Source organism: Tachyglossus aculeatus, chromosome 7 (assembly GCF_015852505.1).
Source record: "Tachyglossus aculeatus isolate mTacAcu1 chromosome 7, mTacAcu1.pri, whole genome shotgun sequence".
In the NCBI taxonomy this organism is placed as follows: domain Eukaryota; kingdom Metazoa; phylum Chordata; class Mammalia; order Monotremata; family Tachyglossidae; genus Tachyglossus; species Tachyglossus aculeatus.
The window spans coordinates 62,014,294-62,042,271 of record NC_052072.1 but is presented as its reverse complement, the minus strand read 5'-3'; the positions used below and the strand labels follow the sequence as shown (position 1 = coordinate 62,042,271).

At 42.1% G+C, this 27,978-nt stretch overlaps 1 protein-coding gene and 1 non-coding gene across 3 annotated transcripts in view; one reads left to right on the top strand and one right to left on the bottom strand.

Moving 5' to 3' along the window:
* ERBB4 (erb-b2 receptor tyrosine kinase 4) overlaps positions 1–27,978 on the bottom strand; it is a 1,221,345-nt gene that overhangs the window by 134,813 nt on the left and 1,058,554 nt on the right. The window lies entirely within an intron of this gene.
* Positions 6,203–6,340, top strand: LOC119931268. Its single transcript, XR_005452117.1, has one exon. It is a non-coding gene; the product is annotated as a small nucleolar RNA SNORA7 (small nucleolar RNA).

Sequence of the window (27,978 nt, the reverse complement as noted above, 5' to 3'; positions counted from 1 at the left end):
GGCAGCTGAGTTACGTATGGACTGAGTAGAGACAGGAGGCAGGGAGGTCAGCAAGGAGGCTGATACAGTAATAAAGGCAAAAAAGGGTAAGTGCTTGAATTAACATGGTAGCAGTTTGGATGGAGAGGAAAAGGCAGATTTTTAGCTATGTTGTGAAAGTTGAACTGACTGGATTTAGTGATGGATAGAATATTTGGTTTGAATGAGAGAGATGAGTAAAGGATAAAGCTAAGGTTACAAGCTTGTGAGAAAGGAACGATGCTGGTCTGCCTACAGTGATGGGAAAATCAGGGGGAGGGTGGGAAGATAAGGAGTTCTGTTTTGGACATGTTAAGTTTGAACATGACAGCCGGACATCCAGGTAGAGATGTCTTGAAATCATCAGGAAATGTGAGATTGCAGAGAGGGAGAGACAATAGGGCTGGAGACGTATATTTGGATGTAGATATAGATGTAGAAGTAGAAGCAGAAGGATGATAATGAGATTTCAAGAAGAATCGGAAAGTTATTATAATACGTGCTTCCGATCTCTTCCACACTCTTTATTGAAGAAAGGAAGTCCTTCCCTACTATGGGAAATCAGAAAAATTTGAGTGAATTTAAACCTTTTTTTCCTTCAGAAGATATCCTGTGTTTTCAGGGCACAAGGTACATAAAGTAAATGATGTGTGTAGAAACCTGTCACTTCAGGGACCTTATTTAACTCTCTAGGAAACCTGAAATCCTATTCACTAACAAGGGCTGTCACATGGTAAAGTGGAAAGAGCACCCAGCAGATAATCTTTCTGAATACTGGTGTATTTTGACATGAAAGAGGTGGGTGGAAAATTACATCTCCATGAATTCACATCAGAGCAACCACTATTTTTTTCCACAAAAAAATGCACATTTTAGAAGCAGAGAACTTGTTTGGATTCCAAAAGCTTTTTCAATGATAGTAAATGCAGAATGCTGGAAAATTCACAAGTGTTTAATATGAGGATAGCTTAGCGTTTGACCAAATGGCATCATTTTATCTTGGTGGAAATTCTCACATCTGGAAAATAGCAGAGTCTACATGGATATAAGAGTGGGGGATTATGACTTAAAATGTACTTGCCTGGATAAATCTATGATACAAGACAGACCTAATGCTTAACCATCTATACAGCCTTTGTCAAGCAATAGAACTTTGTATCGTGAGTTCCCTTTAGGTTGTGAGCTTCTTGCAGGCAGGAAACATTGATTATTCTCTCCCAAGCGCTTAGTAGTACAGTGCTCAGCACACAGTAAGCACTCAATAATGGAATTGATGGATTAACTGATTGACAGTACTCTCCCAAGGACTTAGTACAATGCTCTGCATACAGTGCTCAGTAAATACTATTGATTCATTGATTGATGGGTTGCACTATGAAAAAAAATGCCACTATAGACATCAAAAATGCCACTGTAATTACTATCTTCAAGGAAAATGGGGAGGAATCTGACTGGGAAACTATTGAGGTCACTAACTACTCTCTGTTAGGAGCAAGATCCTTCACAGTGGTTCAGATACCGGATGAATCACTTCCTTGATCACTCCCTGTGGCTTCAGATCAGAAGCATAATGCATGCAGGAATATGGTAGGGGATGACCACAGGACTTGTAGAGTAGATGCACATACTTCATAAAATCATTTATTGAGGCTGTAAACACACTGTGGGCAGGGAATGTGTCTACCAGCTCTGTTATACTGTACTCTCCCAAGTACTTAGTATGGTACATTATCAATAAATGCAATTGATAATGATGATGCTACAGAAAGGTATTCTGTCCTTTCCCCATCCCCATAAGATGGGTTGTATTGTCAATTTTGGAACTGGAATTTTCATTCCTGTACTTTTACCTACTGATGGCTGTGAAGAGAGGCTAGGCATGTGGTTTTACAAACTGTGAGTCCAACTACTCACTGATTAGTATTTACTGAGCATCTACTATGTGCAGAACACTGGACTGAATGCTGTGGAAAAGGGCAGAATGCTTCATCCACACCCCCTGCCATTAGGGGGTTCACAGTCAATGAATGAGGGGCTGAGGAGCAGACAGATTAGTAACCATCAATAAATTAATTGATTTCATTTATTGCATGCTTACTCTGTGCATCATCATCATCAATGGCATTTTTTGAGCACTTAGTATGTACAGAGCACTTTGCTAAATCCTTCGGAGAGTAGAGCATTTTTTATGGTATTTGTTAAGTGCTCACTATGTGCCAGGCACTTTACTAAATGCTGGAGTAAATACAATCTAATCACATTGGACACAGACCCTGTCCCACATAGGTCTCACAGTCTTAATCCCTATTTTTCAGATGAGGTAACTGAGGTGCAGAGAAATTCAGTGACTTACCCCAGGGCACACAGTAAATAAGTGGAGGAGCAGGATTAGCACCTGGTCTTCTCTAACTCCCAGGCCTGCACTCATTCTACTGGGTCATGTTGCTTTCTCCTATGAACCCCATTTCTCAGAGATGCTGGTTGTGCCTCATATTGAAATAATGCTTTGAATTTCATTGTAGGTCAGGTTCTACTTACTCCTGTGTTACAGAGAGCTCTATAGGGTTGGTTTGAGGATCTATTTATCAGAAGCTCAAACGGTTTTGAATTTTCACTCAACCAAGAACAGACAAGTAACCAGTCATTTTGAAGCAGCTCCATGGATGTGTGGATGCTTTCAAGAAGTATGTTTTTCTGATGGAAATTGCTTTACATTCTGTCCTGTTTCTACTAAAACCAGTTCAATTTCAAACTTAACTGTTTCAAAGAAACATTTCTGAATAGAGGAAGGATTCCTTTCAGGTTAATGCAATAAATGTATCTTGTTACCACAGTGACTTGGATATGAAAATATTCAGAACATCTTTAATTTGATTGTGTCTGGAAAGAAGCCCGAATGTTGATAATTACAAACTCAAGCAGTGCAATTCTAGAACATGTGGTCAGGAGTCCTAGAGAAACACCAGAATCCCAAGAGCCTAATTGCATTGCTGTCCAGAGTCCGGAACCTTGTACAACTCATCTATGATAGTGCAAAAGGGTTTTCTTTCTTTCCCTTGCAGAAAAGCAGACAAAACACAGAGAAGATAGCACTTCACAGAGGCAGGACAACAGGCAGGAAAGTGTGAGTTCATTGTGAGCCATTTCTGACATTTATGATTAGTGAAAAAGTAACCACAGAAACATTTCATGAAAATGAGGAGAAGTAACAGCACCCTTTGATCCTCACTCTCCCAAACAGATAGTTACTGGGCACGAAATAGCAGCTAATTGCCTTACAAGCGGTAAATTTTGCACATTTTCGAGTAATTTGAGAATAAATCACACCTATTAATAGCTGAGCTTGGGCTTTGGGTAGTCTTTCAGATGGGTGTTTTGCCTTCAGTAAGAACACTCCCACCAGATTTTATATTTCCAAGGTTAGGAACCTGAATATTCACATGTGAACCTCTGTCCCCTCTGCCTGGGCAAATCCCTGATACCTCCATTCTTCTTTGGTTCCTTAGCCAGTTGCCCAGCATGGGCTAATGGGCTTGCCCTTGGAGAAATCCTTGGTGGAACATTGATGGCAAAGGGGAAAGGCAGTAAGTTATGGTAGCAGCCTAGAGTATCCCCTGACTCCCTCTTCATAAGTTTCAGGTTCTATCAGAGGAGGGAGGGCAAGAGCCACCACAGATAGAACTCCAGAAAACCAAAGTCAGGGTGTGGCTGGGTTAAGCTGCTGCTGGAATCTATTTTTTCTCTCTCTCACTATTTTTTCTCACTTCCATTATCTGCCTTTATTCCCTTCCCCTCCTATTCCTCACTGCTAGCAGATAACCATCCTTATTTTCCTTCTACCTCCTCTAAAGCCCACCCCTGAATGGAAGATAATCTTAGGTTCGAGTTCAGGGAACAGTGCAAAGTCAATGTGGTAAACATGTATCAGGTCTGACTTGGGCAGATGTGTCTGGGTTGTCTCCTAACTGAGTCTCATCCACTACATAACATTGCCAACAGTGGATTCAGAAAGTCGTGCCAAAAACTGGGGCCTAGAGAGAGATGTGGAACAGTGCAACTGCGAGGCTGGGAAGGAAATACCACCAGTTTGCATGCTGTTGTTCTATCAATCAATCAATCGAGCAATCAATGGTATTTATAGAGGACTTATTATGTGCATAGAACTGAACTAAATGCTTTGGAGACTACAACAGAATAGGTAGAAAAGCTCCCTGCCCACAACAAGCTTATAGTCCAGAAGCTCTGCTAGATTGCTAAAGTTCCCAGGACAGCTCGGAGAGTTTCTACACCAGTTCTCACTATCTTCAAGGTAATGATAACCACTTAAATGTTGGCCTATTTAGATGAGTACTTATTTTTTGATAAAAGCAAACTGGCCATTGACTGTATAAATTGTGAAGCAATGGAAATTTTAAGAAATTGTTGCATATTTTTCTCTGGAGACTTCTAAGGAAATGGAGGATGCTAGTCACTCTAAAGCAGTGAAGGGGGCCACTGCTCACTGGACAGAGAACACCTGAATTATGGCTCAGAGTTTCCTCCAGGTCTGCTACCTTCTCATCAGAACTTTCAGGAAATAGAATGATATTCTGTAAACCCAAGCCCAGGGAGGAGGAAAGAAGTTGGGATCACTTTGTTCTGCTTGTACCAAAACAGAAACCTGGGAGTCAGAGGACATGGGTTCTAATCCTGGCTCTGCCACATGTCTGCTGTGTGACCTTGGGTAAGTCACTTCACCTATTAAAACCCTTAACGATTTCATAGTGGCAAAAGGATTAGGATAGGCTCAGCACAGGCACAGGCTTTCTGGGGGTTTAGCTAAGAAAGTCACAGGGGCACAGCCCATCAAAGAGACACAGAACACATCAAGGAGAGAAAATGGTTAAACACAGACATACACAAACACACACTGTCAGCCAAAGACACACCCCCTCAAGGACATTGTCATATACACACACATCAGGTCAATAACTTGATCAATCAAACAGTATTTACTGAGTGCTTGCTGTGTGCAGAACACTGTACTAAGCACCTGAGTGAGTAAAATACAACAGAGTTGATAGACATGTTCCCTGCCTGCAAAGAGCTTACAGTTTGATCTTCTAGAACTTCCCTCTCTCCCCACACCCTGTAGGATTTCTTTCCTACTTTGTGGCTTCCAGGCTTTCATCTCCATCCCTTCCCAGTCAGCAGGATAGTAGCAGGAGTCTCTCTGATCCTGCAGTAACCACTGATCCCTCCTGCTCCTGGACCTGGCCCAGGAGGGAGAAGGCTGGGCAGGGCAGGGCAGAAGGGCATCATGGTCTTATGAAAAGAGCACAAGCCTGGGAGTCAGAGGACATGGGTTCTAATCCTAGCTCTGCCACGTCTGCTGTGTGACCTTGGGCAAGTCACTTAACTTCTCTGGGCCTCAATTATATCATCTGTAAAATGAGGATTAAGAGTATGGGCCCTATGTAGGACAGAGACTGTGTCCGTCCTGATTACCTTGTATCAATCTTAGCACGGAGAACTATGCTTGAGAAGCAGCATGGCTCAGTGGAAAGAGCACGGGCTTTGGAGTCAGAGGTCCTGGGTTCAAGTCCCGGCTCTGCCAATTGTCAGCTGTGTGACTTTGAGCAAGTCACTTAACTTCTCTGTGCCTCAGTTACCTCATCTGTTAAATGGGGATTAAGACTATGAGCCCCCCATGGGACAACCTGATCACCTTGTAACCTCCCCAGTGCTTAGAACAGTGCTTTGCACATAGTAAATGCTTAATAAATGCCATCATTATTATTATTGTGCTTGGCACCTAGAAAGTGCTTAGCAAATAACATACCTATCATTATTATTATTATTACCATTGTTACTACTATTCCTAGATCCCCAGACCAATGAAGGCCCACTCTTATGTCCAAGAGCTAAGGGAAACCAGGTGAGGCAGGTCTATACTCTACTTGAAAGTCATCTTCAAAGTGGATGTTAAGAATGAGCAGTTTCATAAGGCAAATCTGAACTCTCTATAACCAAACAGCCCCAGCAGCCCTCTAGAAGTTGATGTGTGCTGCCTGAAATTCCAAAGATACTGTTGCCTTGTGAGGACTTAATTATAAATCTAAGATGACAAGGAGCAAAAGGGGGATGGGCTTCAGAGTATCCATGATGAAGACTATTTGTATTTTTTTTTAACTAATCAAGCAATATCCTCTAAGGGTCATGCCTGGAGAGTTTCCAGTACTCTACCAGTCATGACTATTGGAGGGAGAGTCAAGCAGAGGTCTACCCATTCCATTCCTAGCTTGGGCAGTGGCTAGTGAGTGGAAGGCAATCTGCTACAAGTCAAAACTCCCCTGTGCTGGTCAGCAGTGTCATGGGAGAGAGACAAGGGCAGAGACTCGTTTACTGCCCTAAAGGAGGCAATGGTAAATCACTTTGATAGTTTTACCAAGAAAACTCTATGGGTACGCTACCAGAATGACTGCAGATGGAAGTGGGGCATTCTGGGAGAGAAGTGTCTATGGTGTCACTATGGGTCAGACACGACTTGACAGCATAAGACAACAACAACAAATCAAGCAGTGACATTTGTTGTGCAGTTACTGTGCTTCCAGCTGGAAGGAGGCTAGCCCCAAAGATCCCTAAAGACCTAGTAAACTTTTCAGCACTATCACAAATCAAGAGAGCATTAGAAGGAATATTGATAGGAGCCATAAAAAAGTGTGGATGCTGACTGTATTGCCTTTTATGGATCACTCTATGTTCACAGTCTAGGTAAGAAGGAGCATGATCCACTGGAGAGAGCAAGAGCCTGGGAGTCTGAGCACCTGGATTCTAATCTCAGCTCCGCCACTTGTCTGCTCTGTGACCTTGGGCAAGTCACTTAACTTCTCTGGGCCTCAGTGTCAACTGTAAAATGGGGGTTTGACAATACATATTCTCTCTCCCTCTCAGACAGAGAACCCTATTTGGGACAGGGACTGTGCCTGACCTGGTGATCTTGTATTTATCCCAGTGCTTGGCACAAAGCATGTGATTGACAAAGATTGTTTTTATCACTACATTTTAAGAATACAAGAACAACAGAACTTGTGGCGGCCTCTCCTGGTGGTGTGTAGTGATTTGTCCAGCATGGGACCCAGATTTTTGACAACCGCGATGCTTGAGTTAAAAATAAACCATGTGGTCTAGTGTCACCTAACCAAGATCATAAAGAGCCTTGGAAATGTCATGGAAACAAATGACGAATGAAGATCAAATCCACATGGCAAACTGAGGCCAAAACAAAAGAATAAGTATCCAGTGGCCTCTGTAAACTGTTCAAAGTCTTAACCTTTAGCCTAAAATTGAAATCATCTCACTAAAAGGAGTTGGAAAGAAAAATCCTACAGGTTCTAAAGAGACAACTTCAGAAAGAGCCATGAATCACTTGGGTAGGAATTGAAAACACGTTTGATGGAGCAATTTGTAAACCTGGATGCAAAGTGAGCAATATGGAAACTAAAATAAAGGTCAAATCACTCTGCTGGGAGCTTGGCCAATGAAGCTGTTTAATTAGCCGCCAATTTGAAGAGGGAATTTGGAAACCATGAATATGAAACACAGGGAGTAGTTGGGAGGGGTGAAGGACCTCTCTAGGGAAGAGTAAAAGGTTGAAAAGCTGGCCAGATACATCAGTGCACATGCAAAATGACTAGTTACAAAGCAAAGTTTGGATTAGCATATTTTTCCCATCTCTCTCCCCTGTAGAGAGGAATGGATGGCTGGTGTTTTCATGAGTTCCCAGCCACCTCTCATCTCAAACTCCTTCAACACTGCAATGAAAAGCACCATGTAGCTACTACCTCCCCTCCAGCCACAAAGGGCCCTCTACCCACAGCATGTTCCATAAGCCCCAGTCCAGGGATACAAATTGCTCCCATTGCTCTTGGATTCCTCCAACCGCACCCAGAATCTAAGCCTATTTTGTCTATTTCTTTGTCTTGTCTTATAATTCACTCATTCATTAATTCAATGGTATTTATCGAGCGCTTATCATGTGCAGAGCACTGTACTAAGCACTTGGGAGGCACAAGTCGGCAACATATAGAGACAGTCCCTACCCAACAACGGGCTCACAGTCTAGAAGGGGGAGACAGACAACAAAACAAAACATGTAGACAGGTGTCAAAATCATCAAAAAATAGAATTAAAGCCATATGCACATCATTAACTAAATAAATAGAATAGTAAATATGTACAAGTAAAATAAATAGAGTAATAAATCTGTACAAATATATACAAGTGCTGTGGGGAGGGGAAGGAGGTAGGGCTCAGGGGGATGGGGAGGAGAAGAAAAAGGAGGATCAGTCTGGGAAGGCCTCCTGGAGGAGGTGAGCTCTCAGTAGGGCTTCAAAGGGAGGAAGAGAGCTAGCTTCACCCATGTGTGGAGGGAGGGCATTCCAGGGCAGGGGAAGGGTGTGGGCCAGGGGTCGACGGCGGGACAGGTGAGAATGAGGTACTGTGAGGAGGTTAGTGGCAGAGGAACAGAGGGTGAGGGCTGGGCTGTAGAAGGCGAGAAGGGAGGTGAGGTCGGAGGGGGCGAGGTGATGGAGAGCCTTGAAGACAAGAGTGAGGAGTTTTTGCTTTAGTCTTAGGCTGACAGGCAGCCACTGGAGATATTTGAGGAGGGGAGTAACATGCCCAGAGTATTTCTGCACAAAGATAATCTAGGCAGCAGAGTGAAGCATAGACTGAAGAAGGGAGAGACAGGAGGATGAGAGATCAGAGGGGAGGCTGATGCAGTAATCCAGTTGGGATAGGATGAGAAATTTAACCAGCAAGGTAGCAGTTTGGATGGAGATGAAAGGGCAGATCTTGGCAATGTTGTGGAGTTGAGATCGGCAGGTTTTGGTGATGGGTTGGATGTGTGGGGTGAACGAGAGAGCGGAGTCGAGGATGACATCAAGGTTGCAGGTGTGTGAGACGGGAAGGATGGTAGTGTCATCTACAGTGATGGGAAAGTCAGGGAGAGGGCAGGGTTTGGGAGGGAAGAGAAGGAGTTCAGTCTTGGACATATTGAGTTTTAGATGGTGGGAAGACATCCAGATGGAGATTTCCTGAAGGCAGGAGGAGATACAAGCCTGGAGGGAGGGAGAGAGAGCAGGGGCAGAGTTGTAGATTTGGGTGTCAACAGCGTAGAGATGATAGTTGAAGATGTGGGAGCGAATGAGGTCATCAAGGGAGTGAGTGTAGATAGAGAACAGAAGGGGACCAAGAACTGACCTCTGAGGAACCCCTACACTAAGGGGATGGGAGGGGGAGGAGGAGCCCGCAAAGGAGACTGAGAATGAATGGCCGGAGAGATAAGAGGAGAACCAGGAGAGGACAGAGTTTATGAAGCCAAGGTTGGATAGCGTGTTAAGGAGAAGGAGGTGGTCCACAGTGTCGAAGGCAGCTGAGAGGTCAAGGAGGATTAGGATAGATTAGGAGCCCTTGGATTTGGCAAGAAGGAGGTCATTGGTGACCTTTGAGAGGGCAGTTTCAGGGGAGTGTAGGGGACAGAAGCCAGATTAGAGGGGGTCAAGGAGAGCGTTGGCATTGAGGAATTCGAGGCAGCGGGTGTAGATGACTCATTCTAGGAGTTTGGAAAGGAAGGGTAGGAGGGAGATAGAGTGAAAACTAGAAGGGGAGGTGGGGTCAAGAGAGGGTTTTTTAGGATGGGGAGACGTGGGCATGTTTGAAGGCAGAGGGGAAGGAACCAGTGGAGAGTGAGCGGTTGAAGGTGGAAGTTAAGGAGGGGAGGAGGGAAGGGGTGAAGGGGAAGTGATAACGTTTATCACTCCCTATATGTCTGTTTCCAATTCTTTCTCCTCACTTAAACTCTTAGATTGTGAGCACCACGAGGGGCAGGGACCATGTTGAATTTCCACCTGTGTTTGCTCTCCCGGCGCTTAGTTCAGTGCTCTGCACACAGCATGTGCTTAAAAAATACTATTACTATTACTAATACTATTACTACTATTATTTCTCCTCTTTCTCCTCCCCTTCCTCCTCCTCCTTGTCCTACTAGTCCCTTGTTATTGCCCCAGAAACAGAGCTGGCCAAGGCAAATTGAATTAGTACCAGGGTATTATGTTTCAGGAAAACTGGAGAAAATGTCCTCAAAAACATTTACTAGTTGTCCATTCATCTCTGCATCAAACAGAAACTATTCACCATCTGCTATAAAGCAGTCAGTCAAATCTCTTCCTGCTCTGCAGTTCCGCTCCTCTCACTTCAATGAAACCCTCACACGTAGCTCTTCTAACACCAACCTACTCACTCTGCTATGATATCTTCTGTCTGATTGTCAACCCCTCCCTCCTTCCTCCCGACTTCCTGGAACTCCCTCCCTCTTCACATTCAACACACTGCCACTCTTCCCATCTTCAAAGCCTTTCTAAAATTACATCTTCTCCAGAAAGTCTTTCCTCATTCATCTCTTATTTTCCTACTCAGTTTCCTTCCCTACTGCATCACCAATGCACTTGAGTCCTCAACCCATAATAATAATAATAATAATGGCATTTATTAAGCGCTTACTAAGTCAATAGGTACTCACCCCTGCCACACCCCATGAGTTTCCCAAGCATTTATGTGCACATCCTATCATTTTTCTCTGTTGCTTCTCCTACCTGTAATTCATTTTAGTTTCTTACTCTCCAGCTAGATTGGAAACTCTTTGAGAGCAGGGATCACGTCTATTCTATAATACTCTCCGAGGTGCTTAGTACAGTCTGTGAACAGAGTAAGCTCTTAATAAGTACTATTGATCAATTAATTATTTGACTCAATTTTCCCCATTCCACTTTGAACAAGGGTAGCTGAGTGCTTTTCCTGGGGTGAAGAGGCAGGAATCCCAGAGGGCCTGCCTTTCCCCTTACACGTAGCTGTGGAAAATACACTCAGAGGGCACTGCTGAACCTGGCAGGGATAGGGAAGATGTGGACCTGACAAATCAATAGTATTTACTGAGCTCCTGCTATAGGCAAAGCACTGTTCTAAATGCATGGGAGAGTACAGTACAATAGAACTGAAATACAGAGACTGGGCAGAGTGGGGAGTTTTTGGGGGGATTGTATCTTATTTCCCTTATGCTTCCTGATGGATCCTCTCTCCACCCGACAGAGCTTTACCACGGCACTGAGCTTCCGCTGAAGTCAGCAGCTCTAAATTAGGAAACATCAAGGGAGCCTGAGACAGTTCAGGGAAGGGAAACTGCAGCACAGTAAATCAATTTGCCACTGAGAGGAAAATGAGAGCAGTCAACAAATTCCAAAAGGGCAAGGCCAAATGGTTCTGAAAAAGGGATGGACTGGAAAGAGATGAATAGCAACATGGGCTAGTGGAAAGAGCACAGATCTGAGAGTTAGGGGATGTTGGTTCGAATTCTGACTCTGACAACTGCTTGCTGTATGACCTTGGGTAAGTCACTTCACTTCTCTGTGCCTCAGTTACTTTAACTTTAAAATGGGGATTGAGACCTTAAGCCCCACGTGGGCCAGGGACTTGGTCCAACCCAATTTGCTTGAATCCACGCCTGTGCTTAGTACAATGCCTGGCACATATTAAGTGCTTAACAAATACCATAATAAAATAATAATAATAATTATTATTATTATTATGGTTATTAACTCGCATCTACCCCAGAGTTTAGAACAGTGCTTGACACATAGGGTGGATTTAACAAATATACTACTAATAATAATAGTAATAAAAATGTACAGATGATCAGTGTTCTGCACATAGTAAGTGCTCAACAAATTCCATTGATTGATTGATATTATCATCAAAGGAAAGTAATTGCTTGAAGCCAGATTGGACTGGGGCTCATCAATTAGCTCTTTCTTTGTCCCTGAAATGTGGCTATTTGATACACAGGAGTCTGAGAAAAATGGATAATTTTTTCATCTAAAATTTTTAGGACTCATGGTGATGATGATGATGATGATGATGTCTTATAACAAGAATTTCAGACAAGCTTTGACTGCACCCATATCAAGGACCTCCTTAGAAATGCAAACTGTCAGGGCTTCATTTCCAAAGCCTCTTCGGTTCAGTACCACAGAGTCTGTGGAAAGATTCCCCTTGTAATGGATGAAACTATTCTTCCATGGGATCCTTTTTGTAGGCCACCAAAATTAGGGGCAGATAGTGAATGATGTTCTAGATCGAATGTCAACACAGATGTCTCCATTTGAAGACAAGGTCAATTGGAATGCAGAAGACATTCTACAAAGTTGATTGCCTTTGGGTGCCAAGTTCACTCCAGGGAGGCAGGTTAGTGAAGACTGGAACCCAGGAAGATGATCTCAAACAAGAGATGATTGTAATCATAATAACAAAAATGATGATGTTTGTTAAACCCTTACTATGTGCTAGGCACTGAACTAAGCACTGAGGTGGACACAAGCAAATAAAGTTGGACACAGTCCCATGTGGGGCTCACAGTCTCAATCCGCATTTTACAGATGAGGTAACTGAGTCACAGAGAAATGAAGTAACTTATCCAAGGTCACACAGCAAACAAGTGGAGGAGCCAGAATTAGAACCCATGACGTTCTGACTCCCAGGCCGGTGCATTCTAAGGATTTGCCATTACCTCAAAACCCCATGAAGAGTTTCATTTTGAGGCTGTACACATTGAAAAATAATAACCAAACTGAGAAGCTTGGGAGATTGACCCCTCTCAGATTTAAAATGAACTGGGCTTTGCCCACAGACTCTTAAAATCTCCCAAAAGACCTTAATTACTGTCACTGCTGAACTTGCAGGTCAGATTACTTCTTTTCTCTGTTTTGAACAGAACTGTCCCATTAGCTCCCAAATCTTCTCATAGTATTCATTATCTCTGCTGAAGAAACAATCATTTACATTCATACGTCTTGCTCGGTAGCTGGATTGGCTGAAGAATACACATTGATCTCCATGTCTTTCTCCTTGTGACATTTGTAATAATAGAAAAGCCCCTACTTGCTAGACTGATAATGGGTCACGTGTCACAAATGGCCAAATCCACTGACAAAGGGAGAAGAAAAATTTGACTTGGTATTTGTTAAGCACTTACTATGTGCTAGGCACCGTACTGGGCACTGGCATAGATACAAGGATAATCAGGTTGGACACAGTCCAAGTCCAACATGGGGTTCACAGATTTAATCCTTATTTTACAGATGAAGTAACTGAGGCACAGAGAAGTTGAGGCTTGTCCAAAGTCACACAGCAGACAACTGGAGGAGCTGGGATTAGAACCCAGGCCCATACTTTTTCCACTAAGACATGCTGCTTCTCCAAACCAAGGACTAGCAACTCCATATGCCATTTGCCTTTGGAAGTCACTCCTGGTGCCACGTATCTGAATATGATTACATAAGCCGAGGGTGACCCTTAAAACGAGTTCTTTGTAAGTATATCATTGGAGGCTTCTGTGCCCAGCACTGTGATTTGAAATGGCTATTGTTTCGCTCTATTTCTTTCACCAAGGAAGATGATTACTATTATGTGGTTAAGTAAATCATCACTGGTATAGAGGTGGAATTTTAGGACTAGCATTTAGGATATGAATAAAGAGTGCAGTCAGGGTTGGCAGGAAGGAGACACGAAGCAGGATTTACATTCTTGAGCAGAGTGAGCATTGCTGCACACTGAGAGATAAATTAGCTCTAATTTACCCACTTAGGTAGACAAAAGCAGACAGAAGGAGAGTAGGGGCGAGTGTTGACCAATGATGCTTGATTGCCAAATGACCCTTTGGGTTTGAGTTCTGGCACAATTTCTAACACTGAGTCAGTATCCACTTAGATCTGCCTTTTCCTTCCTATGATCAATAGGGAAAAGTATGAAATCCAGTATTCTTCATCCACAGAATGTACTGTCTAACTATGCTCTTTTCCCCATTTTTTTGACTTTGAAGCAGTCCATTGTTCAGAGCCTATATTGCTTCCAAAATTTACATCCCAATATATGTTTCTCTGGCAAACACGGTGTGTAGTGCCTCTTTCTAGGATGGAATAGATAAGACGAGTCTGGAAAATGCAGCTAGACTGTGTTTTGGTGATATACTTATGGGTCAGGAATTCCTGAAAGAGTCTTTTTTGACATTCCCCTCCATTACTAGAAAAGGTAGTCATGTTAATTCAATACTTCTTTTAAGTCCCAAACAATGCTTTGATCACACCAGTCCTCTTTAGTTTCTCCCTGAAGGCAAGGCAGTGACCCCTTGTTATACACTACCATGAGTATGTTGCCTCAACCTTGGATCGTAGTATTTTAGGATTAGATCTTCCCAGGATGCTCTTGGTCTTTGGTGCAATGTTCACTACTGCTTGGGGTTCTGATTGGTAGGAGGGAGGGCAGATCATCTGTTGCCCCACAGCTTAAGGCTATTGGGCTTGCCCGTTTTCACTTTACACTGTAGTTAACTTGTACAGTGTCCCTGACCCTACCTTCATTTATTTTAGTATCTGTCTTCCCTTGAAGACTGCAAGCACCTTGAGGGCAGGTATTGTGCATACCAACTCTACCATACTGTACTTTCTCAAGTTAAGTTCAGAGATAGCCTACTCACTTCAATCTATGACCTATATTGATATTTGCTCCCCCCAACCCCACTGCACTTGTGTACATATCTTTAAATTATATACCGTAAATTATTCATTTGTTTATATTAATGCCTGTCTATCCCTCTAGATGATAGGCTTGTTGTGGGCAGGGAAGGTGTCTGCTAATTCTGTTGTATTGTACTCTCCCAAATGCTTAATACAGTGCTCTGCTCATAGTAAGTGCTCAGTAATACCATTGATTGGTGGATTGTTTGCTCTCCACCCATGTCTGTCTCCCCCTTCTAGACTGTGAGTCCGTTGTTGGGTAGGGACCGTCTCCATATGTTGCCAACTTGTACTTCCCAAGCACTTAGTACAGTGCTGTGCACACAGTAAGCCCTCAATAAATACGATTGAATGAATAAGTGCTCAATAAATACTGTTGGTTGATTGACTGGTTCACTTCCTGATTTAGGTTTGGGGTATGTTCAGCTTTAGTAGGGCTGACCGGATTATGGAATCACTGCCCTTTGTGATGCATCCATATTTTATTCCTTGTGTCCAGTGGTTGGCAACGTTCTGACTGCCATAGAACCGCTGACCAAACCCTGGAACTGATACATTCCCTTTCTTTTTTCAACAGCAGTTCCTCATCCAACCGTGTGGTTCTGATTTTACTGGCCTTGATCCAAACTCTTTTTCTGCTGCATTCATATTGGATGGGTTGGCTTTATTTGCTGGACAAGGAAGATGATTTTTTTCTACATTTTTATTTTTCATCATTCATATGAATGGACCCTTGATTTTCAAGAGCTTCAACTGTTGTCCCCTTTTAGACTGTGAGCCCACTGTTGGGTAGGGACTGTCTCTATATGTTGCCAACTTGTACTTCCCAAGCGCTTAGTACAGTGCTCTGCACACAGTAAGCGCTCAATAAATATGATTGATTGATTGATTGATTGATTGTCCCTATTCCCTCCTACTTAGACTGTGAGCCCCATGTGAGACAGGGACTGTATCCAATCTGGTTATTTTGTATCTAACTCAGAGCTTAGTATAGTGCTTGCCACACAGTAAATGGTTAATAAACATTATCATTATCATTATTATTATTGATATCATCATTGTCCAACTTTATGCAATTGCAACTACAAATTTTGCAATTTGCAAGCTAACAAGTTCACAGTAAAGAGCTCTTGCTCATCATTAATAGCCATGTAATAAATAATAATTATTGTTGTTATGTTATTTGTTAAGCGCTTACTAGGTACCGGCACTGTACTAAGTGCTGGGGTGGATACAAGCAACTCCAGTTGGGCACAGTCCCTGTCTCATCTGGGGCTCACAGTCTCAATAGACATTTTACAGATGATGTAACTAAGGCACAGAGAAGTGAAGTGACTTGCTCAAGGTCACCCAGCAGACAAATGGTGGAGCTAAGATTAGAACCCATGACCTAATGACTCCCAGGCCCATACTCTATCCACCACGCCATGCTGCTTCTCTCATCTCATATCCTTTTTGAGTTTGTACTTTGCTAAGTTGCCCTTCTCCTAGACAACTGTGAATGGGCTATTGAAGTCTGATTTTCTCTCTGCAACTGCCCTTCATCTCTTCTGTGAGGTCTATATTTGTTAATTTGATTAACATTGAAAACAGGGTTGGAGTCCACTGATTTTAATGCACTCTTCTTCCACATGAAATGAAGGAACCTGGATATTGCTGTTTTGGGCATTTTTCTTTTAGTTTATGGAGGGAGTTGATGTGACCATCAGATGAATACCTTGAGCAGAATTAAGCTTTTCTCTGATGCTATTCAGTTGAACTTCATTCCTGGTTGTTCATAAAGGCAGTCACTTGCATAGTGAAATTTGGATGTCTAGTTCAGTGAGAGGGACCATAAATCAACACATATTCCATGTCTAGTTGGAAGGAGAGAGGATAAAGAGGAGAACAGAGACCAATCCAAGGCAGAAGCAACTAGCATAGAACAGGGACATCCTATTTAGCATGATGAATTTTGGACAGAGACTATGTCTAACCCCATTCACTTGTATCCACCCCAGTGCTTGATACAGTGCCTGACACAGAGTAAGCATTTAACAAATGCCATAGTTATTATTATCATTATTAGATCTACATTCCAAAAATGATCTCATTCGTAGCATTCTATCACAAAGTTACAGCTGATCTGATACTTGTTCTTGCCAAGTTCTACAGGATGGGCAAATCCAAAGGTGATTCAAGATATTAGCGCTAGCCCAGGACATGCATTTCAATCAGGAGAAGGTTCAGGAACTAAAGTTTGAAATGTATGAGGTTCATTTTAAAACCAATCAATCATCAGTGAATAGTGCTTATTGAACTGCACTGTAATGAACATTTGGAAGCTAAATTCTCTTGTGTCTCTCCCAAAGCTTGGCACAGAGAAAGTGCATAATAAATACCATCATTATTATTTAAATGTTGTTTAATGAGTTACAAATGTTCATTTTAAAAAATCAACCCCTGCCTATCTCCCTTCATACCAATCCATTTCCCCCTCACTTTTTTGAAGAGTTTTAATTGGAGAATAAGGATTCTGGCACTTTTCTGCTTTTAGGCTACCATAACTCACATTCAGTAAAAGAGAGACGGAAGGTGAAAGCAGCAGGATTCATTAAAAAACATGGCTCTGACACCACATAAATGGAGTTCCCAAATATGTCGTTAAGTTCTAAATGGACAATCTTTAGGCCCCCAAATATGGACTTATTAAAAGCCAAGAAAGCAGAGAAACTGATTTTCTCATCATTTAAATCTTTTTGCACAGGGGGAGTCCTATCATTTACTTTGTCTCCAAATTTACTCAATTTCATTTGGATATTGAAAAATGAAGTTAGTTTAAGATACGAATTAAGCTATCTAACATCCAATTAATTCATCCAATTAAAAAGGTTGAAGGCTTCTATATAACAGTGATCACCAGTGCCCATGAAAGCATGAAAATCAGTTCTGGGTTTGGGGTGTGTGTTTCCTTTTGGGTTAGTATTTCAGCCTTTCTCCAGTTCAAATTTTATTTAGGCACTGCTAGGGCAAAGGCAAACACAAAAGGGGTTCCTGCAGGAAACACATTCCTAGAATAACCAAATTCCAAAGAAAAAGGGTAATTCCTGTCCAATATATTCCCCATTGCTGTCTTGAGAGAGCAATTTTTTTTCTGTTTATTTAGTGGTGATCTAAATGGGTAGACTGACTTCTTTAATGATTGTTTTTTGGGTTGCATTTCACAAAAGGATTTAAAATATGTAGGTGTCCTTTGTTCTGTCAGATTTTAATTTTTAAAACCTCAGTGTTTTGAACAACAATATTAAAAATTGCTTTGGGCTGAGAGTCTACGGTACAGGCCACAGCAGATTTTTATGGCTAAGTTATAAACCGGGGAAAATGTGACTTTATAATGGAAATGCTGACCGACTGTAGCAGGCCCTGTTCTTATATCTCAAATCTGATTTGATGAGATTTTCAATAATGCTTTTCCCAGGTAGTCTTTGGGGTCCTACGAGGCACAACATAATGGTTTTTACGTTGATCTGTATTTGATGGGAATGTACGGAGTGCTTCTCTGGACATCTCAAGGTCCCTGTAAACTACCTCAAGAATTAGGGCCATAACAAGATTGTTTGCTTTCAAAAGCCATGCCTGGACCAGAACTGTCAGATCAATCACCACCTTTTCAACATATGTGGGGGTGAATTGGAACTTTGTGGCCTACTGGAAAGACCAAAGACCTCGGAATAAGAGGATCTGTGTTCTCATCCTGGCCTTGGCAGTAGTCTGCTGTGTGATCCCAGGCAAATCCTTAACTTCTCTGTGCCTCGATTTCTTCATCTGTAAAATGGGAATTCAATACCTGATCTACTTTCCACTTAGACAGTGAGCCCCATGTAGGTCAGGGACTGGGTCCAACCCAATTATCTGGATTTTACCCCAGTTACTAAGTGCTTAACGAATACCACAACTATTTCTAGAGGTCCTGACATGTGATTGACACTACGTGAATCCATCACCTGCTGCCCCCTTTGCTGCTCCCAGGTCCTGCTCCCAACATGCCCTGTGCACCATGGTTCACGAAGACTAGCCACTGCTGAAATTTCACTGGGCCTTTTTCTCTACGGGATAGTCCCAAGCCTCTTCCCAGTCCTTGAAGCCCTCATTCACTTATCTTAGGGTCCCTGGCATCATTCTGCCCCGCACCTTCCCGCTGCCTTCCTGGGATCCTGCACCAGTTGTCATCTCCACGTCACCAAGGAATCTCCACCTCGACCTGCCTTCTCCCACCCTGGTGGGATAGAGAAAGCCAGATGCTACCTGGGACCATCTCCACAAAACCTCAGGAAGACTGTGGCAGCTGCTGCAGTAGCAGTCACAGTGTCTGTGGTCTTGATTGTTGACAACAAGCCAGGAGGACCCAGAAATTCTGCTCCTCCACCCATAGAATCCTAGTGATCTTTGTTTTTGTCTTTATGTTTTCCTAGTGTTTTGTTCATCTCTCCTCATTTATCTGTCACCAGTCCCTTCTCCCTCTTTTCATTTTTAGATTGTGAGTGGCAGGGATTGTGTCTAATATCAGCTGTGTAGTCTTTCCCTGGGCATTGTACAGTTCTCCGCACACAGTAAATGCTTAAAAAATACTATTACTACTACTACAACTAAAATATAATAATAATTACTATTATTATTATAACAATTATAATATTTGTTAAGTGCTTAATATGTGTCAAGGACTGCACTAAGTGTAAGCCTGGTGTGGGCAGGGGTTGTCTCTATTGCTGAATTGTACTTTCCAAGTGCTTAGTACAGTGCTTTTCACACAGTAAGTGCTCAGTAAATATGATTGAATAAGATTGAATGAATGAATGCTGAGGTATATACAAGATAATCAGGTCCCATATGGGACATATTATACAATAATGATGGCATTTATTAAGTGCTTACTATGTGCAAAGCACTGTTCTAAGTGATGGGGAGGCTATAAGGTGATCAGATTATCCCATGGGGGGCTCACAGTCTTAATCCCCACTTTACAGATGAGGTAACTGAGGCACAGAGCAGTTAAGTGACTTGCCCAAAGTCACAGAGCTGACAATTGGCAGAGCTGGGATTTGAACCCATGACCTCTGACTACAAAGCCTATGCTCTTTCCACTGAGCCATTATATGCAGGAGGGAGAACACAACTACTATTACCACTAATAGTATTACAAGTACTGCTATTACTATTACTACTACTGATAATAATAATATTAATAATAATTGCGGTTTTGCTAAGCAGTTACTATGTGCCAAGCACCATGCTAAGCACTATGGCAGATACAAGACAATCAGGTCCTTAATGGGACTCACAGCCTGAGTAGAAAGGAGAATAGATATTCAATCTCAAACTTTGCAGATGAGAGTACCAAGACACAGAGAAGATAAATGACTTATCCAAGATCACACAGCTACTACTACTGCTATTAAACTCTTTTTACTACTGCTATTATTTGCTATCAAGTGCTTACTATATGTCAAGTGCCATTTTAAGTGCTGAGGAAGACACAAGATAATCAGGTCAGACATATTCCCCGTCTCACACAGGGCTCAGAAAATAAGTAGGAAGGAGAACAGGCATTGAATCTCCATTTTATAGTTGAGGTAACTGAAGCACAGAGAAGTAAACAATTTCCCCAAAATCACAAGCAGGCACATGGCAGAGCGGGATTAGAGCCTAGGTCCTCTGACTCCTATGCCCTTGCAATTTCCATTAGGTGATGTTAACTGCTACTACTATTACCACTGCTACTACTACTGCTACTACTACTACTACTACTACTACTACTACTACTACTACTACTACTACAAAAACTACTTCAACAATTAGTGTGACTACTAGTGTCACTACTATGTGACAATTGCCAAATGAAATATCATTCCCAAATGGGCCAATTGCATCAGAGGGGACAGAAGAGGGTGAGGGATCCTGATGGAGGTAACACTCCAAAATATCACATCCAGAAATTCCTCCCTAAAATTAAGCCCCTCAGAATCCACTCTCACAGATCTAATGTCAGTTCTTCAATAGTTGCCCTAAGCTTTCCACAAAGTCTGAGGAAAACTGCCAGGTAGAGTGATGTGGTCCTTGGAAGAGGAGGGGAGAGGAAGTGTGTGAGATACAGCGTCATTCACAGTAGGAGCTCAATAAATACTACTGATTTATTGACTGCTTGATTGATTGATTTATTGAAAGCAACACCTATGAACCAAATGTAACAACAAATATCAGGCTATGGTTACCATTAATAACCAGGTCTCAAGCAGTGCTTATAGCAACCAGTAGGAACTCAATAAATAGCATTGATTGATTGATAGCAACATAGCTTCTCTGGGTGTAACACAGAAGAATGGATGACAGCAGGGTCCCTAAGCAGCTACTGTATGGGGAGTTGAAAGTGTGCATCCAAAAACAGGCAGGACACAATATGAAGAGTAGAGACAGAGGTAAGTAAACACAATCTTGAGCAATGCAACATAGAAATGAGCTGATTGGGAGACCATTCATTCATTCATTCAATCATATTTACTGAGCGCTTACTGTGTGCAGAGCACTGTACTAAGTACTTGGAAAGTACAATTCGGCAACATATAGAGACAGTCCCTAACAAACAATGGGCTCACAGTCTAGGATGGGGAGACAGACAGCAAAACAGAACAAGAAGACAGGTGTCAAATAGAATTCCTTAACCTCCCCCTCAAACCCTGTCCTCCTCTTGACTTTCCCATGCCTGTAGACAGCACCACCATCCTTCCTTTCTCACAAGTCCATAACCGTGGCGTTATCCTTGACTCATCTCTATCATTTAACCCACATATTCAATCTATCACCAAATCCTGTAGGTTCATCCTTCACAACATTGCTAAAAAAACCACCCTTTCCTCTCCATCTGAACTGCTACTACTTTAATCCAAGCACTTATCCTACCCCGCCTTGATTACTGCATCAGCATCCTGCTGACCTCCCTGCCTCCTGTCTCTTCCCACTCCAATCCATACTTCACTTTACTGCTCAGAAAAGTTTTCTACAAAAACATGCAGCAGATGAAGCAGCCTGATCGTAGCAGTTGAGAGAGAGATTGCTCTCCTTGAGCAAAGGCTTTGAGAAGATCAAGAAAAGGGAGTGTTGGTAATACACTGCTCTTTTAAAGAAGAAGTGCAGTCTAATGGAAAAAAAAACATAAGACTGGGGATCAGGAAATCTGGGTTCTAATCCCAATTCTTCCCTTGGCTGCTGGGTGACTTTGGCCAAGACAGAACTTTCAGGGCTGCAGTTTCCTCATTTGTAAAATGGGAGATAGATATCTGTTTTCCTCCTCATCAGAGTGAGACCCATGTGGGACAGGGACTGTGCCCAATCCAATTATTCTCTTTCAAGCCCAGTACTTAGTACACCAGTGTGGCTCAGTGGAAAGAACACAGGCTTTGGAGTCAGAGTTCATGGGTTCAAATCCCGGCTCCACCAATTGTCAGCTGTGTGACTTTGGGCAAGTCACTTAACTTCTCTGTGTCTCAGTTACCTAATCTGTAAAATGGGGATTAAGACTGTGAGCTCCCCGTGGGACAATCTGATCACCTTGTAATCTCCCCAGTGCTTAGAACAGTGCTTTGCACACAGTAAGTGCTTAATAAATGCCATCATTATTATTATTATTGAACAGTTCTCCAGTGCTTAGAACAGTGTTCCAGCGCTTAGAACAGTGCTTGGCACATAGTAAGTGCTTAACAAAAACCATTATTATTATCATTATTATCATTATTACATTGAATAACACACAGTAAACATTTAAAAAATGCCACAATTATTGCAATTGTTGTTCAACTTCGTTCACAATATGGATAACTTCATCAGGCAGAATCAGCACCTTTGATTCATGTGCACATGCACACGCACACACACACACACACACACATTTCTAACAGTGCAACCTCATTAGCACGAGGGATGCTAATATACTGGTTCAAAGGTTTAATTATCAGAGCCCCTCATCCTGGTCTTTGCTGGTGTAAGTACATTGGGATTGGTTGATATAGCATTATAATTATGCAATTAGCCTTGTCAGGGCATGCGGCTCTGGGAATTGAGATATCTTGAAGCTTAAAATGTGGACAATTGATAGATGACTGCCATTAAACTCATCTTTTGTTCACTCAGTAATGGCCGAGTCCTGGAGGAGCAGGCTAGGGCTCAGGAAATGAGAAAGAACTCAAACTGCAACTACAGTTTCTCTTTTCTGCATCTCCCACTCAGCCTACCCACTTCACATGGCTACAAAATGAACTAAAAGCAACTTCCAATAGGATTGTTCTAATCAATCAAATCCTGTTGATGATGGAAGGAAAAGAGTCTTTGATTACTGCATGGTTAAATTTCTTTCCCTTGAGTTCCTTTCATGAGATCTCCAGAGATTTGCAGGCATTTAGTCCATTCCTGTAAAGGTTGCATTATATACCTGTACATATGATTTGAAGAGACTACATATGCAGTTTCTCCTTAGAGAAAGGAAAGCAGAATGGTGGATCTTTCTCTCTGGCTCATCCCTACTGACAAACCTAAACCTCTGCTTTCATATGCATTTACAAACATTTTTTCCAGGATAAGTCAGATATTCAATCATATTCATTGAGCGCTTACTGTGTGCAGAGCACTATACTAAGCACTTGGGAAGTACAAGTTGGCAACATATAGAGACGGTCCCTACCCAACAGTGGGCTCATAGTCTAGAAGGGGGAGACAGAGAACAAAACAAAATGTATTAACAAAATAAAATAAATAGAACAAATATGTACAAACATATATACATATATACAGGTGCTGTGGGGAGGGGAAGGAGGTAAGGCATGGGGGATGGGGAGGGGGAGGAGGGGGAGAAGAAGGAGGGGGAAGAACGACAGCATGAAGCAGGTTCAAATTAGAAGTGATTCATATTAAAAAAGTTGTAAAAAACAATCTACAAAATTATTCCTTTCCTTTAATGGCCCTTAATGGTCACGAGTGTGTTCTCAGAAAGTTCCTAATGTCAATCAATCAATCAATCAATGGTATTTATTGAAGTCTTACTGTGTGAACAGAATTGTTCTAAGCACTTGGGAAAGTGCACATGCAATAGAGTTGTTAAACATGTTCCCTGGTCACTAGGAGGAATAAAAACTTCTAAACCTTTGGTAACTCTGGCAGTTGTGAAAAATGTCTGAAAGCAGGACTCTTGAAATCTAACCTCATATCATTCAGTACCTCAATTTATAACCACAGCAGGCTTATTCAAAATAAATCTGGGTGTAAGCAACACCATGGGAACTCAGCTTCTGCGTCAGTCTTTGAAATCTTGGACAAAGGACTCTGCCCCGTTTCCCTTAATTTGGGAAGCGAGGATGCTAATACTAAACCAGCATCTTGGGCCTCAGGAGGCATTACTAATAAACATGACTGTGAGCACTTTACTGATAGGAATTCTTAAATACAAGGAATTCCCTTTTCTGGTAAAAAAAAAATGTGTTAAAATATCACCTAAAGTATTAAATCAATTTAACATAGATTTAACTCTTTATTTTCCAGATCTGCCTGGTGGCTGTGAGAGCTTTAGGGTCTCTATCATCCTCGCTAAATTAGTTTCCCAGCATGACAAACCAGACCACAGGCAAAGGGTAGGAAATTACAGCTCTGTATTTTTGGCTGCTGGTAAGAAAATGAAAGGCCTTTTTCCCTATGGGAGAAATCCTCATATTTCATGCAAGCCCCGGGAAGTAATTAGGGCTTCTCTGTAATTCTGGAACTGCAGAGCCTGTAGAAACTATCTCAATAAGCTTAATTAAACTCTGTCCATGCAATCCAACCTATCCCCTCCCCTATAGTTTATCTCCCTTTGAAGTCTCAGACAACGAAGGGAGAATCATGTGCTTTGGACCAGTGTGAGACGTTACAGTATTGCTAGAGATTTGAATGGAATGGAGAGCACCTCCTGAGAAAAGACAAGGTATATACTTAAATTTCCTTACTAAAGGTCAAATTAAAAACCAATACTACATGCGTGCCATGAGTAGGCAAAGTCAACAGGCAGTTTATTGGGTACTTGCTGGAAATCAACATTCATCCATTTTAATCACCAGCCTAGGCTTGGCATCTAGGCCTTTATGCTTTTAGGCCAGAAAGACAGTTAGCTGGAGATGGCTGGGTTGGCTGGGTAGATAGATAATCTATTGATTAATCAATCAATCATATTTATTGAGTGCTCACTCTGTGCAGAGCACTGTACTAAGCACTTGGGCTGGAACAGTATAACAATACAACAGAGTTGGCAGACACGTTCCCTGCCCACAGTGAGCAATACACATCTGCATCACATCCTCACTATTTTTGATTTTTAGACATAATCAATCAGTAATGTGCTCTGAGCATTTACCCTATGAAGAGCATTGCAGTAAGCTCTTGGAAAAGTACTATAGAGTTAGTGGCCATGATCCCTGCCTTCAAAGAGTTTACCATTTAGCAGGGATTCAGTTGTACATTCAAATATTTATGTGCATCAGCTGGGCATCCCTTGAGGGCAAGGTCCATGTCTTTTGTTATGAATAATAATAATAATAATGGCATTTATTAAGTGCTTACTATGTCCAAAGCACTGTTCAAAGTGCTGAGGAGGTTACAAGGTGATCAGGTTGTCCCACTGGGGGCTCACAGTCTTAATCCCCATTTTGCAGATGAGGTAACTGAGGCACAGAGAAGTTAAATGACTTGCCCAAAGTCCCACAGCTGACAGTTGGTGCAGCTGGGATTTGAACCCCATGACCTCTGACTCCAAAGCCTGTACTCCTTCCACTGAGCCATGCTGTGTCTTTTGCTTTTGGGTACTTTCCCAAGCATTCTTTAAATTCCATGTACCTATTGAGTGATCAATTAATAATCTGGAATGAAGACTTCCATCAATTAAAAATATGGGATTGGCATTCAGGGAAGGTAGGGTTAGTAGGAAGGTGTTTTATAAAGAGGAGCATCATGAAGAGGAAAGCTTAATTCATTTCTCATCCTTACAGTCACTAAGGGAAAAAACCTAGTCAAAACCACTCCCAGTTAGGGTCTGAGAGTCTGGAGGTTGGGTAATGGTGATGAGCTGAATTCAGCTGGGTTGTCTGGCTGGTCTGTGAAGATCCCAGGGTAACCCTGGTCTTGTCCTGCTCCAGCTGGGCTCTAAGCCAAACTCAGGACCAATCTGCTTTTAGGAAGAGTACAGGACATAGAGGGGTCAGGGATATCTCCTTACTGGGTAACCCAGAGAAACTGAAAATTAACCCAGGCAGCTGGAGCAGGGAAAATTCCATCCTGTATTCCCTAGCAGAAAGGTGTTTGTTTGGAAGACATAATTCATTTAATAATTACAACGGCAGTCATAATTTCAATTGGGATTGAACTGCCTCTCTTCCCCACATGACTCTCACCTGGGTCCTTCAGACCCCCTCTCTATACCAGCAGATGTCATCCATCCAAGAGCAGCAAAAGGTAAGCCCGTGTTGTGAGCTCATCTCTAGACTGTGAGCTCATTATGTGCAGGAATGTGTCTACTTATTGTTTAATTGTACTCTCCCAAGTGCTTAGTAAAGTGCTTTGCACACAGAAAGCCTTCAATAAATACAATTGAATGAATGAAAGAGTAGAGATTGCAGTCAGAAAGGAAGTCAATTACCTTCTGCTCTCTCTGCATCCTACCAGACCTTCAGTGTTCAGGTCAAAGAAAGAATTCATCTTCCCCAAATCCATAAATTCATGAGGTGAGGATTGAGCAATTCAAACTTGGCAGTATTTAGCCCCGTCTTTGGGCCAGGATGTCAGGCTGCCCTAAGCCAGTGTGAGAGAGCCCTCTGCAGTCTACTTTGGCAAAGGCAAGCAGAGCAATTCCCAAATCCCTCTCGGGGCAGACAGACAGCCAGTACAGGTAGTTGTGTCAAAAGTTGCTTTATTTTGGTGGAAAAAATCTAGTAATGGGAAGGTGGAATGAGATCCCAGCTCTGCCACTCATCAGCTGTGTGACTTTGGGCAAGTCACTCAACTTCTCTGGGCTTCAGTTACCTCATCTGGAAAATGGGGATGAAGACTATGAGTTTTTACGTATTTATTACTCTATTTATTCCAGCGCTTAGAACAGTGCTCTGCACATAGTAAGCGCTTAATAAATGCCATTATTATTATTATTATTATTATATAGTAAGTCCGTGATAAATATTATTACTACTACTACTACTACTACTACTAGTCAGTCATTTGTATTTATTGAGAGCTTGCTGTGTGCAGAGCACTGTACTAAGCTCTTGGGGGAGTACAATATAACAATTTACAGACAAATTCCCTTCCCACAACAAGCTTAGAGTACTATTACTACTATTACTAGACAAGCAGCATGGCTCAGTGGAAAGAGCCGGGGCTTTGGAGTCAGAGGTCATGGGTTCAAATCCTGACTCTGCCAATTGTCAGCTGTATGACTTTGGGCAAGTTACTTTCCTTCTCTGTGCCCGTTACCTCATCTGTAAAATGGGGATTAAAACTGTGAGCCCTCTCGTGGGACAACTTGATCACCTTGTATCCTCCCCAGCACTTGGAACAGTGCTTTGCACATAGTAAGCGCTTAATAAAATGTCATTATATTACTATTACTACTACTGCTACTCTCAGATGCTTAATAAAGTGCTCTGTATAAGTAAGTGCTCAATAAGTACCATTGATTGATAGGTGTGTCAGATGAACAATGGTTCTGAAATTACTACTCAAGAGGAAAGTGCAATGTAAAACGAATCCACCCACAAGCTGAGGCATAGAGAGATTAGTTCCCCACAATGACCTACAAAATGACCCTACGTTTCTTTTTCCTTTGAAATAAGGTAAAGTAGTGCCACTTATCCAATTTACCTTGAGGATTATTTTAACAAGTGACCTATTTCTGCTAAGCGCCTTTCATGTTTTTTCACTGTATGTAATTGTTAGTGTGTGCGTGTGTGTGTGTGTGCGTGCACGTGTGTGTGTGTGTGTGTGAGTGTGTGGTTGTCTGTGCCTATGGGAGAGATCCTGAAATTAGTGACATTATTTAATGGAAAAACAAGGAATGGTATGGTAGTTCAGTTTGGCTAAGCATTTGTAATTCTCATTTAAGCAATGTGATCTCAGATTCTGGAAACATAATTCATTCATTCATTCAATTGTGTTCATTGAGAGCTTACTGTGGGCAGAGCACTGTACTAAGAGCTTGGGAAGTACAAGTTGGCAACATACAGAGACACTCCCTACCCAACAAAGGGCTCACAGTCTAGAATTGAACATATAGGGAATTTAAGATCTTGAAGCATTTCTTCATTCTACTTTAGTG